An 18,988-nucleotide genomic window follows, 5' to 3' on the forward strand; every position below is an offset into this window, starting at 1 on the left:
GTCTTGCGGTCCGTAGGTTTCTGGCACCAGCAGCAAGGTGACAGCTATCTGCAAAAAGTAGACGAGCGGATTATCGTACCGCATGCTTGCAGTGCCGCCGCGCCCAATCAATCGTCCAATGACAAGGGGGCGTAGTCGATGGCGGGAGGAGAGGCAATTTCATTGGCTAGAGTTGAACGAGACAAAGCGTCGGCGTCGTTATGCTTCCTGCCAGAGCAATAGATCGCACGAATATCGTACTCTTGAAGGCGTAAGGCCTATCGGGCGAGGCGGCCATTTGGGTCTTTTAAGGAGGACAGCCAACATAGGGAATGGTGGTCCGTGACGACCTCGAAGGGCCGGCCGTATACGTAAGGCCGAAATTTCCCGATCGCCCAAACGATCGCCAAGCACTCTTTTTCGGTGACTGAGTAGTTTTGCTCTGGCTTCGTCAGGGTGCGGCTCGCGTATGCAACAACATACTCCGCATACCCCGGTTTGCGTTGAACAAGAACAGCACCGATGCCAACGCCACTGGCATCTGTATAGATTTCAGTTGGAGAAGCAGGGTCAAAGTGGCGCAGTATGGGCGGAGAGGTAAGTAGACGGCGCAACGTGATGAACGCTTCGTCACAGGTAGGACTCCAGCTTGATAGGTCACTGCTACCACTAAGAAGGGCAGTCAGAGGCGCGATGGTAGAAGCGAAATATCGGATAAAGCGTCGGAAGTAATAACATAAGCCGATGAAACTGCGAAGTTTCTTCATTGAAGAGGGTTTGGGAAACTCAGAGACAACACGAAGCTTTGCTGGGTCAGGAAGGACACCCTTTTTCGACACGACGTGGCCCAAAATAGTCAGCTGGCGAGCGGCGAAGCGACATTTCTTTAAATTGAGTTGAAGCCCGGCTGCCACGAGGCATCCCAAAACTTGCTCGAGGCGAACGAGGTGTGTCTGGAAATCTGAGGAGAAAACAACGATGTCGTCCAAGTAACATAAGCTTGTGTACCATTTCAGGCCGCGCAGTATCGTGTCCATCATCCGCTCAAAAGTGGCAGGGGCATGGCATAGTCCGAAGGGCATGACGTTGAATTCATACAGCCCGTCAGGCGTCACAAAGGCTGTCTTGGAGCGGTCAGCGTCGGCCATCGGGACTTGCCAATAACCCGAACGTAAATCTAAAGAAGAAAAGAATTCAGCTCCCTGCAAGCAGTCAAGTGCGTCATCAATGCGGGGCAGCGGATAGACGTCTTTGCGGGTGATTTTGTTCTGGCGCCGGTAGTCAACGCAAAAGCGTATAGAGCCATCTTTCTTGGTGACAAGGACGACGGGAGAAGCCTAAGGACTGTGCGATGGTTGTATGACGCCACGCTGCAGCATGTCATTCACCTGGGCGTCGATAACCTGGCGTTCGGGGGCCGAGACGCGATATGGGCGTTGGCGCAACGGTGAGTGGGCACCAGTGTCGATCCGATGGGTAACAGCTGAGGTGCGGCCCAAACGGTGGTGAGAGAAGTCAAACGATAACCGAAACTTATCTAGCAGGGCCGCAAGCTGGGTCTTCTCCGGTGGCGAAATGTTCGCGTCTATTGAGCGCGCGAAGACGGCTTCGGGAGCGGGATCAGGAGACGGTGGGGAAGAAGTAAGTGAAGACACTTGCATGCGGCAGGAGTCATCCTCATAAGGGTCCCAGGCGACGATGGAGGCGAAAGGCCGGACACGTCCCAGGCATTCACCGCGAAGAAGAGTAAGGGGCACATGAACGGATTCGTCAGGAGCATGGCGCTGCAGCCGGCTGAGACGGTAAGCACGGCGAATGGCAGGGGTAGACAGTGGCGAGAAGCGAAGGAGTCGGACGGGATGAAGATGACAGGGCCGTTGGATGCAGAGTCGCAATGAACAGAGACGAGGACAGTAGACCACGGCGGGATCACGACGTCATCAGCCACAGTCAACTTGGAACACGGATTAATGGAAGCGTTCACCGAGGCATCGCCGAATGGAAGAAGGGCGACTTCGGAACGAATGCAGTCGATGACAGCTTCATGTTGGGAGAGAAAGTCCCAGCCTAAGATGACTTCGTGAGACGGCGATGCGAAGACGATGAATTCAACAATGTACACAACGTCCTGAATAGTAACTCGGGCTGTACAGGCTCCCAAAGGCGCGATAATTTGCGAATTAGCGGCGCGAAGCATAAAACCAGATAGTGGAGTCATCACTTTTCGTAACAGGCGGCATAATTTTGCACTGAGTACGGATACAGCAGCACCGGTGTCAACAAGCGCAAAGCATCGGTGCCCTCCACAGAAACCGTGATCAAATTGGCCGGAGAAAGTCGAGGTCTTGAGCTTGGCGACGAGCACGCAGTTCTTGCCTCCGGAACTGCGGGCACTAGTTTTCCGAAGGGGAAGAGGGACGACGGCGCATCGGGGAAACCGAGCGGCGACGCGGAGATTGAGAACGGCGGCGAATAGAGGGGCTGAGATAGGAGGAACAAGTGGTCTCAGAAGGCGAAGTGCGGTGAAAAGGCTGGGGGTGGGCGTAGGCGTAACCCCGAGGGACGGTATCGGCAGCAATGGACAAAACTTGGCGGCGGCAGTGACGCATCACATGGCCAGGAATGCCGCAGGCATAACAAATGGGTAGGTTGTCCGGTGTCCCCCATGGACGGAAACATTGCGGTGGTGGCCGGGCAGGACGAAATGGGGTCGACTGCTGTGGATGTTGGTACGAAACGAACGTGTCTGGGCGGGGACGCCTGACTTCTTCGGCGTAGGTAAGTGGCGCAGCGACGGGAGGCTGGGAGGAAACCGGTCACAGGCATGGGGGTAGTGATAGTTCAATCACGTAGCCTACACCAAGATTTAACGGATTTTATTGGCAAGAGATGACTGATTGTGAAGGCCGGTTAGAGCGGGCAAGGACTGGTCCGGTCGCAGAACAGTTGATGCTCTCGCCACGCGCCGCGCGTCGGCTCTGTTGCTCAGACTGCTAAGCTTCTTCCTTTATACACTTTGTTCATTTTTGTACAAGATGACGTGTCGGTATAAGCACTCGTTTTTATGAGTGGTTGCAAAGCGTTCTCTGGAAGCTGCTGCGTGTCATTTCCCCCTTTTCTCACTCTGTTCCGCGCAGTGCATTCAAACTGGGCCTGTACTTCTGCTAGATGAAGCGGTCCTCTTATCCGCCCTCATTAACTGCTAGGCTACGGCCGCGCATATTAGCTAGGCCGCACAGTAGCGTTGTCCCACGAGTACAACAATGTCGTCATCATCGGAATTACTGCAGGAGTCGTCCCCGGACTTCATCTTCAAAAGACTCTGCTTTTTGCACCATAAGTTGAACGAAAATCTCCACGATGAGCCTCAGGTCTCTTCGGCGCGATCGCATCCCGTTCAGCTTCCTGCAGGAAGCAGCCAGGACTTGGCGGGCGTCGGCGTCCATGGCTCGGAAATGGCGGTTCACTGGAGCAGCACAAACGCAAAGCAAGCACGACGGCCTTCACCAGAGCGAATGAGCTTTAGGGAACGCGCCCGGTTTTTCAGTGCGAACGAGGGAAAGGGGTGTGTCCGATTTTGTCCAATAAGAGAACCGCGGCAAGAGGCCCAGAAGTGGGAATTCCAATATATCAGGACTGATAAAGATTAATGTTCAAAACTCTTTCTTCAAGGGATGGTTGCTGCGCCCTCCTGATAAGGTTTACTTTTTCCAGGAAGGCTGGTTAGCAGTGAGTAAGGGATATCTGCATGCGTGCATGTCCTGCGAATTTTCTGCCACCTTTGGTAAACGAAATAACTGGTTTTGTGGGGCGGACTCTGAAAATTTCGGTCAGGTGAATTCGTGACAGGGACTGCATAAGGAGCTTTCCCTTGGCATGTAACAACCTCGCACGCGCCATGTAGCACTCCAAAAAATTATTAACACCGGCAATTGGAATTTAAGATTTAAAAAAAGAAATAGAGAATGTATAGGGATGACGAACAACTTTTGTTAAACTGTGCTGCATTAATGGACTGCGGCAAATATAAAATCCAAACCACCTCGCTACTGGATACAAATTCGTCCACGAAGTTACCTCGCTACTTAGAAGCGTGAAAGTAGTAATCCATATAGTGGACCTACGTTGTTTGCATTTTATAAGACGCAACGGTTATCTTATTTGGCTTAATGGTTTTCCAAAACTCTTTGACCACTTTGCTTTTATTTTAAATTTCTGCAGAGTACATTCTTCACTGTTTTTTACCCTTTGGCTTTCCATTTGCTTAAAAGATACTGAACATATTTCTGCCTTTCACTTGTTTTTTATTTGATGATCCTGTTCGTTTTCTTCGTCTCGGGGCGTTTAAGTTTATACTGCTTCTGTGAAGTTCCGGTGATTTATTCTGTCTCCGCTAATCATTCGCCTAGGCTACTGGTTTCTTTAAAGCTGTCTGCGAATGACCGAATATTTTGGCACCCAATCTCCTCCGCGTTGCTTGCTAAGTGTCTGAATTGTCTCTATTCTCCTTTATTTCCAATGTCGTAAATATGGTGTCTACGCATGCGATATTGTTGTGCGCAGAATTTTGCATCAAAGGAAAAATGAATCCTACGTTCATGATATTTATTAGTTTGTTCATTTTTAAGGCGAAAGCCTTTAACGCCTCATACTGTCGTTAGGAGACGCGTCGGCAGCCGTGTCGACAGACGCGTCGGCAGATTCGTCCGCCTTTCGGCGTCCCTGCTTAAAAGGCTGAAGGTTCCAGCATGAAGACAGGTGCATCTAGTGAATACATGGGCTTATAAATAAAATAAAAGGAGTAAAGTCAAGAAAAGGAAAATAAAATATAAAAAAACAAAAACAAAATGATAATAAGATGTGAAAATAAAAATAAAAAACAAATTTAAGAAAAGGAGCAAAAGATGAATAATAAACAAAAAAATAAAAATAAAAAAGTAAATAGAAACAAACAGTGGCCAGGAAACGCTTTCGCCTTGCAGCACTTTAGAGAGCCAAAGTGCCCCCTGAATTTCTGTACAGGATGGTGTGTGGGTATCAGCACTTGTTTTTATGAGTGTGTGCAAAGGGTTCTCTGGACAGTGCTGCATGTCATTTCTCCCTTTTGTCACTCTGTTCCGCGCAGTGCATTCAAACTGGACCTGTACTTCTGCTAGAAAAGGAAAATAAAATATCCGCCCTCAATAACTGCTAGGCTACGACCGCGCATATTAGCGAGGTCGCACAGTGTCGTTGTCACAGGAGCACAACAATGTCGTCATCGTCGGAATCACTGCATGCAGGAGTCGTTCGCTGACTGCATCTTCGACCTCGTCGTGCGGCACCCTTAAGACGGCAAGTCATCGAGCAGTAGGTGGCCGACATGCTCCACCACGGCATCATTTCCCCTTTGTGGAGACCCTCGTCCTGCCCTGCCGTCCTTGTGCGAACAAAGGACAGGGTGAGCCGCTTCTAAGTTTATTGTCGCAAGATAAGCGCCATTACCGATCTCTTCGTAGGTACAGTGTTAGGTCTCTCGAATCATCCGGCAGCATTCCAGTGCGTCATCGGCTGCGTGTTGGGCCATATGAAGTGCACTATGGCGCTAGTATATCTGGATGGCGTGTCTATTTATGCGTCTACTTTTGAAGCATATCACAGGCACCTGCAACAACCTCGCAGTAATTACCGTTGCCGGGATTGGCTTCAAATCTAAATGGTGGCTCTCATGGCTTACGAAGCCCCAGCAAGGAACTCAAATGTCTCCTTGGATTGGCCTGCCATTTCTGTGCCGTTTTATTACGGACTATGCAAAAGGGGCAACATGTCTTTGGCAGCTCTACAGAAGAAAAATACCGCCTGAATTTGGTCGCCGGATCACCAGCGAGCTTTCGTGGACATCAAGGGCACCCTCCTCCAGTCCCCACCACCGCCGATTGCTAGGACTGCGCTTCAACTGTTCTCCACACGGACACCGGCCAAGATGAGCTTGGAGCCATCCTCCTGCCAGCAGACGGCTCTTGGGGACCACACAGTCCTGGCATATTGCAGTCGCCAGCTTGCAAGGCTTGAGCGGTGCCGCCACTTTTGAAATATCGAAGAATTTGACGTTGCCCGAGCCGTCTTGAAGTTTCTTTCCTATCTTTACGGTCGCCACGTTGCCACAGTACTTCCAAACGCGTTCTGAGTTGTTTTCAGCCCTTCAAACATTTCAATGTTAAGGTCGCGTGCTGGTCCCTCCAACTTCAGAAGTACAATTTCACCGTTGTGCATCGGGGCTGCTACGCCCATCTCGATACTGATTTTCTTTCTCGTCACCTTCTGTCTGGGACGTCGTTGACGGACCTGAACTACGGCAGTTGAGATTCCGACCTTGCTTGTATAATCCAATCCTACAGCGTCAATGCCGGCACGCTCAACCACTAGCTGCGCCAGTTTTACCAGTCGGAGGATGCCATCTTTTATATGCGAAGTGGCTCCGTGGCCGCAGTGTCCTGTGGTTGCCAGTTGTTTCGGAAAAGAAGATACCATAGGTGTTGCATGGCTTGTACAACACTCCCTGAGTAGGGCCACCGTGATGGCGGCAATTCCAAGCCGGTCTTGCCGTAACACTCTTGGTGACCTAATATGTTCAGCGACATCAGGAACCATTTGACATCGGGCAACGCGTGCATGTGCACGAAGCACTCTGAAACTGCACCTAAAAGGCGTCTTTTTCGCCACCAAGTTAACCTGCAGAACTGATTGGGCAAGACTGGGCCCGTTTCCAGAGAGGCACGCCGGCAAAAGGTATGCTCTGGTCGCAATCGACCACTTCTACAAGTGAGCCGAATCATTGCCCCTCCTCGACTTGTTGTTCCGTCATACCATGCTTTTTTGTGCAGCAGTACCTAGTTCTCTGGCATGGTCTATCCTAGTGGCGTCTCATCAGGGGCCATGGGAACTACTTTAAGTCTTACGAAATCGAACGAGCCGTGCACTCTTCAGGCATTCAGCACTTTACTACGCCCGTCAATCACCCGGAGTGCAATGACCTCGTGGAGCGGGTTAACCGTACCCTGACGGACATAACTGCGACCTGCGCAGCTCTTTCCCAAACCAACTGGGGCCGCTTTGTCCCTGCTTCAGCTTGCGACGTCAACACTGCAACCGAGGAAACCACGCATATGATGTCGTTTTGAGTGATATATTACCGATCGCCCTCTAATTTTTTAGACACGTTTCTGAAGGTGAATTATGCCACCTGCGCATCTGAAATACACATCTTGCACAAAACTTAACGTTCATGAAGCAAGGGAAGCCCCTCTGTGAAATATGAGGTGAAAGGATCACACTAAGCCCAGTATTCATTTCGTGCTGAAGACTGAAACAGTAAGAAAATGTATTTCACATGATTTTAGAAAGAGCATGTTTCATTCCACCTACAAATTACTACCAGCCGAGAATGCAGTAGCAGACCTCATACCAAACAGTTGTGAACAAAAGCATTTTTGCGGGAGAAACCTTCCATGAACACAATTTTTTCATGTAATGGAAGATTTCCCCATGAAATTCATTATATCCGGAGGTCACACGATCTCAAGTAATCGAAGATTTCCCTATGAAAATCATTATATCCGGAGGTCACCCGACCGCAGTCCCGTATTTTTTCTATTAGTTTTTTTTTTCTATCGTCAAAAATGTTTCCCAGTGGTTATTATTTATATGGCTGTCTTAACAGCTTGATGCGTTCGATGCAAACACTTTCAAGAAAGATTATGCTACATATCAGAAGAATAGAAAATTGCCTGCAATATTTTAAGAGTAGCTTACAATTTTAGAATTTTCAGTTTTTTTCCCGAGAATGTCGGACGCGATCAGGAGGTAGTAGGATCCTAAAGGAAAGAAATGTAAACAAACTGCAGGTCTTCAAAAATATTTTCATCTGACAGGAGAGCAGCACTGTTTTTTTAACGCTTTGTTTCGTACATAATAACATTAAATTCCTATGCGCCACAACCCACAGACACGCAATACTTGTTTACTCATTTTCGGTGCTGCGCAAAGATTGGTTGCTCCACAAAAATTTGACGCAGCTGTGACGAGCAGCAAGAGTTCTCTCCGCTACTGCCTTTTCATCGATGCGGACAAGATGATCACATGGCGGCAAAACCACTTATGTCGCTAATTCCGGTATTTTTGAATCAGCTTTGTAGAGGAGAATTTCGAGCCGAATGTAAATAGTAAAACCTTATCAATTCTTAACGGCACTCAATTGAAGTCTAGTTTAGGACGAATATTATTGCTTAATCTCTTTTTCCAAGTCCTCAAAAGGAATTTAAAGCGAGAATAGGACATTTCTATTTGAACGCCCTGTTTGTTGAAGGCGTATATTTGAGGGTCCCAAAGAAACTATTATAAAACGTCCTACTACGAAACTTAGCGAGAAACTTCTTTGTTGTGTATATTTCTCCAATAAATGTGAATGACAGAATGGCAGTGAAGTTTTTCTCATTTTTGTAAAGGGAAATTTATAAATTAAATCAGTCACAATGTTTACGTTCGCAAATCAGCAAGTGGCAGACAGGAAGCTGGCGGATTGCAATGAAGCCTCTCTAAGTTTTGCCTCTAAATGGTTACTCACCCTGCAAAGATTTTTTATGGCAGTACAAAGCGCATACTGAAGGACCCGATAGGCTTCCGCAATTTATCTCTGTGATTTGTGTTGCCTTTAGCAAATTTATCGTTAACACGCACGGTGTTTTCACACAAGATGAAAATCACTTAGTCCTCTGCCTCACTTTACACCGATATCGAGAAGATAGACTAATCGACTGGCACAAAACAGGAAGCAAACCTGCGATAAAATCTCCATTTCTAGCGGTCGGAAACTTCTTACTCATGTCTGAGTGTCTTAGAAGAAGCAGTATTGACAACGGTTACCAGTCCCGGTAATACGAGTCCACCGCGCAGCTGACTGCGAGTGATGCTCAATATGTGCGACGTGCAGCCTTTTAGCGGTTAGCAAGCATAAACCATACAGACACCAGCGAAGGCCACTTCCAGCGGCCAACTGAGCAATCAGAACCACTACCTACCTGGATGCTTTCTCCCTCCCCTACTCATCTCACTTCCTCCTGCCTTCCTCCCCTTATTATTCCATGTTTCAACGATGGTTGCCACTCAGCATATCAAACGGGCCTTAAACACATACGCTGCAAAAAGACTATTAAAAGATGCAAACATTCCGCGTGCAATTTGATTTGTGAAGTTTCTTACTCACTTCTTATTTCTTAATTTATATTTATTAATTATTTCTGACTTTCCCTTCTCCTGTCTTGCCCCGCCCTCTATTGCGATTACATCGCCTGGCGCTGTATAAATGGTGTAGTAAAGCTCGAAGGCCGGACCACCGTCCAGCTCCTTATGCGACAAGCCAGCGATGATAAGATTTCCAATCTGCGGAAGAGAGTTTCTCTTCAGAAATCTGGCATTGTCTTTTGTGAATGTGAAAATTGTGTTCAAGCACTGTTCTTGAATATTGCACAAGCAGTTGTTGAACTCCTTTATTGTATTAACATCGCCCATTTCGCTCTTAATTACGCGGTCATTAACCTCTACGTCACTACAGTCCTGTGCAATATTCGCACGCTGCTCCTTCCGCATCATATAGAAAATGGCGATCCTCTTTGGACTCCTCCTTTCCGTCGGTTTCGTCTACGGCACGAAACGAATCCCAAAAAGGTAGAGTGCGCGTAATTTTCTTGAAGTATACGGTAAAAACCTGAAGCTCAATTTTTTTTTCAATGGTAATTTAATGATATTAATCTCCACTCTTATCGACGCCTGTGACTGTGGCATTAATAACATATAACTCAGACTAATTGCTCTTAAAGGCTAATTTACAGAACTCTAATGGAGGAAACGTTTCATCATACATTGGTTATCTACCTTTTTACGCACGTGCCTATCCTTGATTCCCTTCCAGAGAGCACGGCTGTGGACCATGCAATGCTGCCGCAAGCCAGACGATAATCCGAGGAGGGCTATCGAGCTGCTATGATAGAGTACTCGGAAACCGGCAGAAGAGTTAATGTTACCGAACTCATTAAAGCCCGGCGCCATGGCTAAGGCCCGCCTCGTCAGCGTTGCGCTCGATGGAACGTGGCTGGAGGGCTTAGAGAATATTGCTAGCGTAAAGGTTCCGATCATATGGTGATTTAAAGAAGTGTTCTACCTACATGTCTACGTTTCTTTTTGTGCGTTCAGCGTTTGATGGGAAAAAAAATTTCAAAATCTCAAATAAAGCCTACCGCCATTCTCATGGCACAGGAGTCCGATGTGGTTCCGGTCTCCTCCGAGTGTCAGTTCAAACAAAAACACGAACAAAAACATTTCGTCTATAATCGGTACCATTTTCGGTTCCAAAGAATGTCAGGGCGTTATCGTCATATTTTATTTTAAAAACAAAGTGTAAAAAAATTCAGGGTGCGCTTTGTTGACCTAAAGTGCGGAGAGTCGGAAGCTTTAAGCGCGGTGGCGCTGCTTGTGTCACTGATGTATGGTTATGATGTTAAGCTTCGCCTCTAAGAGTGGAACGCGACAGCGTCTTGCAACGCTGCCAGGGAGTCCACAGAACGCCATCGCCCGTTCGGCTTTAGGCCTTGCTCGTCCGTAAATTCTTTTTTTTTTTTTAAGGAAAGGAAATGTATCTGTCTCGCATGTCTCGGTGGACACCTGAACCTCGCCGGAACGGGAAGGGACGAAGATGGGAGTGAACGAAGACACTGTATTTACTAGACGCGCCTTTCTTCCTTCTAAACCATCGACCTGGCATGGCGGAGTGGTAGCCTGCTCGTCTCGCATTCCGGAGGCCTTGGTTCGATTCCCCAACTCGACCAATTTCCTACTCGGTTTTATCTATTTATCTGGTGTGACTAGAAAGATTAATTAGGCTACTTGGAGAATTAAGCAATTAACTAACCTCAGTCCCACTATCTTGGAGCATCACTATATCATCCCATTAATTGGTTGCAGGGTTACTATTCAAAGTACAATTGGCCCGTTTCAAATTCGCGCACTGTGACGTAGCGCGACCCCACCAAAAGTCACACATAGCATTTACTGGGTGCCAGGACACACCGACATAGCGGGGAACGAACGCGCCGACGAGGTAGCTCGAGGGTATACGAGCCGAGCTTCCTCCCAATCGGATGATCTACCCGACCGAGTCAGCCCTACGTACTCAGACATTCTCAACTACTATAAGGAGGTACGGATCCGCTATCCGCCGCCTCATTCTGATGTAAATCAACTAGAGGCAGTGTATTGGCGAAGATTGCAGACAGGAACATTCCCAAACCTGCATATCTTTAGCAAGATTTACCCGACGCAATATCGGGACACTTGCCCGTGGTGTGGCAGCAAACCATCGTTGTACCACATCACGTGGGAATGCCGTAAAAACGACAGCTTTCGCAAAGACCCGAGTGCAGAACACTGGGAGAGCCGGCTCTCCAGCGGCGATCTGGGTTGCCAACAAGGTCTGATCCAGCACGCCCAACGAGCAGCGAAGCTCAGCGGAGCCCTGGAATAGGGGCACCGACCCTGTGATGATGATGATGATGTCCTTGGGCTGAATGGCACTGTGAGAAGAAGGAAGATGGACCTCTTCTTTCTCGTCTGCTACTAGCACCTTTCTAGAGCAATAAAAGTCTTTCCTACCTACCTACCTACCTACCTGTGACGTAACGACCATTTCGACCAGTTGAAAAGCGTGACATTTCTGTCGACAACTCCTGCTTACAACGATGACGGATTAAAGGCTCCCGCCTTAAAATTTCAGCGATCTCAACATTACCCCGGCGACGAGGCAAAAATGGTGCTAGTTTCGAAAGTAATTCTTCGACGACAGCAATAAAATGCTTTTTGGATGGCTTCTCTTGCAAGACACTTATGGAAGTTATATGAAGAGGATAGAATACACAACGTTATCAAGCGTTAACTCGCCGAAATAGTTCGATGAAATAATTAACTTCACTAACCATTATGCATTGTGCACCGTTATTGCTCGTTACAGGGATTTTTACGTGATAAGGGGAAAGAGGGTCCAGGTACAAGTGCAAATGTAGCGCAGATTAAAGTTAAAAAAGAACCACCACAAAAACAGAATCGTGCTGTCAGTATTAACCACTGTAAAATGAACTCACTTCCTGCAAACTGCTGTAATGATTCCAGGGACACCCAGCGACTATACTCTTGTACTCTATACTCTGTACTCTATACTATACTTGTACTCTGTACTCCATACTATACTAACTTTACAATTGCGTATTCAATCGAACAATAGCCGCCATGGTGGCTCAGTGGTTATGGTGCTCGACTGCTTACCCGAAAGACGCGGGTTCAATCCCGGCCGCGACGGTTGAATTTCTTTGCAGGAGAACCTCTAGAGGCCCGTGTACTGTGCGATGTCAGTGCACGTTAAAGAACCCCAGGTTGTCAAAATTTCCAGAGCCCTCCACTACGGCGTCTCTCATAGCCTTAGTCGCTTTGGGATGTTAAACCCCCTAAACCAAACCAAACCAATAGCCATAGTACTTAGGATGCATTTCTATGGTCGTGTTTAATCGAGATATCCGTGGCGCCCAGAAGTTATGTTACAAAGCACCTCACTCGAAGTATTCATGGCACAGAGCAAAGAACCGAAAGCGAAATCTTCGGTTTGGCTTTCGCACTACAAATGATGGTCTCTCATGCACCTACATTGTGCAGGAAGTTAACGTGTGGATTTCTATTACAGCATACATACCTACAGTAAAAGCGAGTATAAAGTGCATTAATCATTTTTGCACGGTGGGCATCAAGACGACGCAATATTTAACAAATATTGTGCTGTCTCACTGCTCACACGACATCATCCTGGGATGTGACTTCCTTTCGACCCATCGTGCCGTTATTGACTGCGCTCGAGCTGAAATCGCCTTTTCTCCGCTGTGTGACGCTCCCTTTTGCGACGTACCTACACAGTCTGCCAAACTTGTGGTCGCGACTGATACCGACATTCCTCCGTTTTCTGCTGCCCTCGTACCCCTCTCCTGTGCCGGCGTCACTCATTCAACTGTTTTCTTCACGCCTTCCGAAACCGCTTCCCGCCATCCCTGCCTCCTGCTTCCCTTTGCTGTTCTGACGATCGACCATGGACAAAGTGCAATTTACGTCTCGAACCCATCTTCGTGCCCGTCAGCAGTGCTCCGAGGTGAATGCCTCGGGCGTATTGAAGAACTTGATTCCTGCCTTCCCTACCCTATTCTTGATACCACCGCTTCCTTCGATGTCGATGTGCTCAGCTCCTGTGATGTTAAGAATGATCCACCGCTCGACGACGTCTTCCACCGTGCCATTGACGCTGACCTTCCATCCGCGCTACGTGATCAACTCGTCGCCCTCCTCCAGCGCTTCAGGTCTTCTTTCGATCTTCCTCATACGGCCTTGGGCCGTACGTCTGTCGTTGCGCACACCATCGACACCGGTACACACGCCCCTCTTCGCCTGCGCCCCTATCGTGTCTCGGCTTCTGAGCGCCGCGTCATTTCTGATCACGTGGACGACATGCTCCGTCGGGGTGTCATACAGCCCTCTCACAGTCCCTGGGCGTCTCCTGTTGTGTTGGTAAAAAAGAAAGATGGTTCCATCAGGTTCTGTGTTGATTACCGCCGGCTCAACAACATCACACGCAAGGACATCTATCCCCTGCCACGAATCGATGACGCCCTGGACTGCTTGCAAGGAGCTGAGTATTTCTCCTCGCTGGATTTGAGGTCAGGTTACTGGCAGGTGCCTATGGCTGACACTGATCGCTCAAAAACTGCCTTCATAACACCTGACGGCTTATATGAGTTCAACGTCATGCCGTTTGGCCTTTGCAACGCCCCGGCAACTTTCGAACGCCTGATGGACACCATCCTTAGTGGACTCAAGTGGGAGAGTTGTCTTTGCTATCTCGATGACATCGTTGTCTTTTCTGCGGACTTTTCTTCTCATCTCATCCGCCTGGAGCGCGTTCTGACTTGTCTTACTGACGCTGGGCTCCAGATGAATTTGAAAAAGTGCCGCTTTGCTGCCCGACAACTCACCATTTTAGGACATGTAGTCTCTAAAGACGGCATTCTTCCGGACCCCGCCAAACTTCGTGCAGTTGCCGAATTTCCGAAGCCCACCTCACTGAAGCAGCTCCGTAGCTTCGTTGGCCTTTGCTCGTACTTCCGTCGCTTCATCTTAAATTTCGCCTCGATCATCGCTCCTCTGACCCAGCTACTCGCAGGCAGCTCCAACCTCTCCGCTTGGACGCCTGCTTGCAATGACGCCTTCGACACCTTGAGCCGCCTTTTGGTTTCGCCTCCTATCCTGCGCCACTTTGACCCGACTGCGCCTACTGAGATCCACACTGACGCCAGCGGTATTGGACTGCGTGCCGTTCTCACTCAACGCAAACCTGGCTTCCGTGAATATGTGGTCGCCTACGCCAGTCGGACCTTGAGCAAAGCGGAGGCCAACTATTCTGTTACCGAACGAGAATGTTTGGCCATCATTTGGGCCATTGGAAAATTTCGTCCCTATGTCTACGGTCGCCCGTTCTGTATAGTAACCGACCACCATGCCCTGTGCTGGCTGGCCTCTCTCAAAGACCCGTCAGGCCGCCTAGCTCGCTGGGCTCTGCGATTGCAGGAGTATGACATTCATGTCATTTACCGCTCTGGCCTCAAGCATAATGACGCGGACGCTCTTTCCCGCTCGCCGCTACCTAGTGCTTCATCGCCTGCTCCTGTGTCTGCTTACGACTTGTCCTCGCTTGCCACTGCCGACATGTCCACCGAGCAGCGGAAAGACCCTTGGATCGCCACTCTTATTAACTTCCTTTCGAGTCCTATGACTGATAATTCATCCCGTTCCCTCTTACGTCAAGCCCGTCACTTTTCTATTCGGGACGGTCTCCTCTATCGTCGCAATTACCTGTTCGACGGACGCAAATGGCTCCTAGTGATCCCCCGCCATCTACGCACCGACATTTGCGCCGCTTTCCATGCACACCCCCAGTGTGCCCACGGCGGCGTGTTGAAAACCTATACGCGTCTGCGTCTCCGATTCTACTGGCGTGGCATGTACCGCTTTGTTCGCCACTTTGTGCGATCTTGCCCATCCTGTCAACGGCGTAAATGTCCGCCTCACACCTCGCCTGCTCCACTGCAGCCGTTACCCTGCCCTGCCCGCCCGTTTGACCGCGTTGGCATAGACCTCTACGGCCCCCTCCCTCCCACTCCCGCTGGTCACCGCTGGATTATCGTGGCCGTGGATCATCTCACACGTTATGCTGAAACGTCTCCATTGCCATCTGCCTCCGCCCGCGACGTGGCTTCCTTTCTTCTAAAGAACCTGATTCTTCGCCATGGTGCTCCTCAAGAACTGCTCAGCGACCGTGGACGCGTATTCCTTTCTGACGCTCTTGAGGCCCTCCTCAAGCAATGCCGCATTATCCATCGAACCGCTTCGTCTTACCACCCTCAGACCAACGGCCTGACCGAGCGTTTCAACCGAACCCTCAGTGACATGCTGTCCATGTACGTCGACGCCAACCACTCCAACTGGGACCAAGTTCTTCCCTTCGTCACCTACTGCGACACAAACCACCACTGGATTCTCTCCCTTCTTTCTTCTGTACGGCCGCGAGCCCCCCTGCACGATGGATACTCTTCTTCGCTACCGACCCGACATTTCCGAGTCCACGCCACTGTCCGACGCTGCCAGGTACGCCGAAGAATGCCGTCAGCTTGCTCGCTCGTTTACCACGCAGACCCAGTGGCAGCAAAAACATGACCGCGACACTTCCGCGGCCTCTACCTCCTACCCTGCCGACTCCCTTGTGTGGCTCTGGGTGCCTCCCACAACTCCCGGCCTTTCGCGGAAACTGCTGCATCGGTATCATGGTCCCTACCGGGTTCTCAAGCAAACATCTCCGGTCAATTATATTGTTGAACCTGTTGCACCCGCTGCGGACTTGCGTCGCCGTGGCCGCGAAACCGTCCACGTCGACAGACTGAAGCCGTACTACGACCCCTCTGTTCTTCCTTCCCCTTAAGACGCCAGGATGGCTCCTTTTCACCCGGGGGAAACTGTAGTGTGCCAACTGTGACAGGTTCCGCCACCGCCATGCGCCGACACAGCGCTGCGCCTGACGACGACGAAGTTATGCGCCGACACTACGCTGCGCCTGACGACGACGAAGTTCCCCCGCTCTCTTCTCTCTTGGTGCTGGCTACGCCCGTCTACGCTGCCAGACCCTGCACAGCGGTTCGGTCTCTTGAGGACGCCTATGCGCCGACACTACGCTGCGCCTGACGACGACGAAGTTCCCCCGCTCTCTTCTCTCTTGGTGCTGGCTACGCCCGTCTACGCTGCCAGACCCTGCACAGCGGTTCGGTCTCTTGAGGACGCCTAATAAACGCACCCCTACACAAATAATAATAATTGAGCCTACCGCGTATTCGCTGTAAACATGCAGCACGTTGCTCTAATTGGAGGGTATTTTTACGCTCCGCCTCAAGGGTATGACTCGATAGCGTAATGGGTTAATTCCCATATATGTGCGCAAGGTTCCCATATATATGTGCACAATTCCCATATATGTGCACAATCTACATTCACAGATTCCTGGCAGTTTTTCTATCCCTCCTGGTGTAGTGGTTCAGCGGTTAAGTGGAGAGACACTCCGCTGCAATGGCACGTCCTCCCAGTGGTGGGCCTTGAGCGGGATAGGTTGCGCTTGTTGAGCCATCAGTCATTACTTTAACTCGCACCTCCTACTGGGGGCAGGTTATGACGCCACAAGGTAATGTGACCGAGGTGCCCACTTCCCGGCTAGGCTTCTCTCACGCCACCACCTGCCATAGTCATGCGCCCGATGTTTCCCTCAAAACTCCGACGCCGGATTTTCCGCGCAACAGGGCCGTTAACGCTATTCAGTTAAAAGGCGTAGCATATTCCGGGGAAGCTCATAGATGGTGGCAACCACACTCGATTATCGGGCCGGTCCTAGACTCCTCGACATGGAACCGCCTTCAGCAGCATCTGGTTCCGTAGCTGGGTATCGCGCGAGTGGGCGCGGGTTGGTTTCTATGTATCAGGAGCCGTTGCCAGCCAAATGGGCAGCACTTAGTGCATTTGTAGAAATTCTTCATTCTTTACGTGCCGCCAGATATCAGCTGCTTTTCTTTCTCGTGGAAAGCAGCAGGGCCGGCCAAAAAAAAAAATTGGACGATCTTGCCGTGCCATGTGAAGGATCTGCGTTAACAGTATTACTCTTCACTTTTACAACAATCGCGTTCACACTGCATCTATGAATTTGATTTTGCCGTATTTGCTTGCTTCGGGTTTGCGTGGCCGTCTGGCGGGTGGAGGGTTCTCGAGGCTGAAGGTAGTTGGGTGAATGTTGGATGCAGGATTCAGAGACGCAAACCACGTCGTTTCCGCCCACTAAGGGCTCTTCTGCTAGAGCAGTAAAAGTACAGTGGAAACGATCCCCCTATGCCTCCTTAGTGGCGTGTCTGGCCGGCTTGGCCAGCGTATCATTTTCATGTATGACAGACAGAATGGCTATTCATGGCGTATTCAAGAATTAGTATCTCGAATCAAGTAGCTTCTTTGAACGTCATGGATGCAGTACTATTCCGCGTTCGGTGTGGAAGGGCAGGTGGAACGTACGAAGGCTGACGACGACGCAAATTTAACGGTCAGGTAGTGCTCCATACCTTGAGAGCAGCTAGCGCGAGGTATGGAGGCAATCACTGACTAGTATGAAACCGTAAAAAATGGAGGTTCTCTTTACAGGTCGGTGCTGTTTCCAGCCACATTTGGAGTACTGAGATGAGAACATATCCTTTTTTCTCTCGGAATTACCGTACGCCATAAAATTCCGGAGCTTTTCGGATTGCTCCTTCTTCAATTTGGACTTAATTTGGTCAGACTAATCGGGAATTGTTTCGGAGCGGTTGCGACTTATGTTTGCTGGATATTATGCCTAAAGCGCGCGTCCACATTCTAGGACTCCAGCAAGGTGAGCATCCCTTTCGGAAGTAATTCGTTTCTTTTGCCTGGTCCTTTCCTTTAAGCTTTGGAAGTAAATATTTTTTGCTCGAATACAGCGGGGGTCATCGTTAAAACAGTGGCAGGGATTCGTGCAATTGAAGAAGAAGCGCCATTTTTGTAGCAATAATATGAGATGCAGTGTTCTGAGGACCAACTGCATCTTGCTTGAGTCGCCGGATGTAGGTCGTGAAAACCGTTTAAATGTATTATTCCTCAACACGATCTGTATTATGCGCGAATCAAAATAGGTATAAGGCCAGAGCTCCGGTCTGCTGATGTAGGCTTCTGGCGTAGATATGGCTAGCACTCCGAACAACTTCCAAAATCTACTTGCAAGGCCACCAAGACCAAAAAAAGTTAATTTCGCAATCGTCACCATTTTCGTCATCGTCTTCGTAATACACCTGGTTGAACGAAAGGCGCAAGATTGAACGAAAGAAGCTCGATGAAGTTCTTACAACGTGCATATATTACAAACCATGCCAATTATACTCGTACTGGGCTCCGTGCTTGATACAGCTCATGACACGCAGGCCCTACATTCAGGTTGTGATCTCGTACTGGGTAGAAAATAGCAGGAATAGAATTAAAGACAAATTTCGCCGTCAGTGGTCGGCCCTACACGTGATCGGCCGGGAAACATAACTCTCCCGATAAACCAGCACCGAGCTTCGCTTAAAGCTACTCTAATCTACTAAGGCGACATATGTCTTTTGACAGAGCCACCGATTTTCAGCTAGGGGTAGGGGGTTGCAAAGTGAGTTCTGCCAAGTTGTGGAAAGCGGCAGAGCGAAGCAACCAGGACGAATGAGAGAAGCAAGAACATCGAACAAGTGGTCTATTTTGTCCTTGTTGCTTCGCGCTGCTGCTTTCTACGATGATTCACCAAATAGCCAGTTGTGCACTTAAG

The sequence above is a fragment of the Amblyomma mixtum genome, chromosome 2 (assembly GCF_055824585.1).
Source record: "Amblyomma mixtum isolate Tamu chromosome 2, ASM5582458v1, whole genome shotgun sequence".
Taxonomy (NCBI): Eukaryota; Metazoa; Arthropoda; class Arachnida; order Ixodida; family Ixodidae; genus Amblyomma; species Amblyomma mixtum.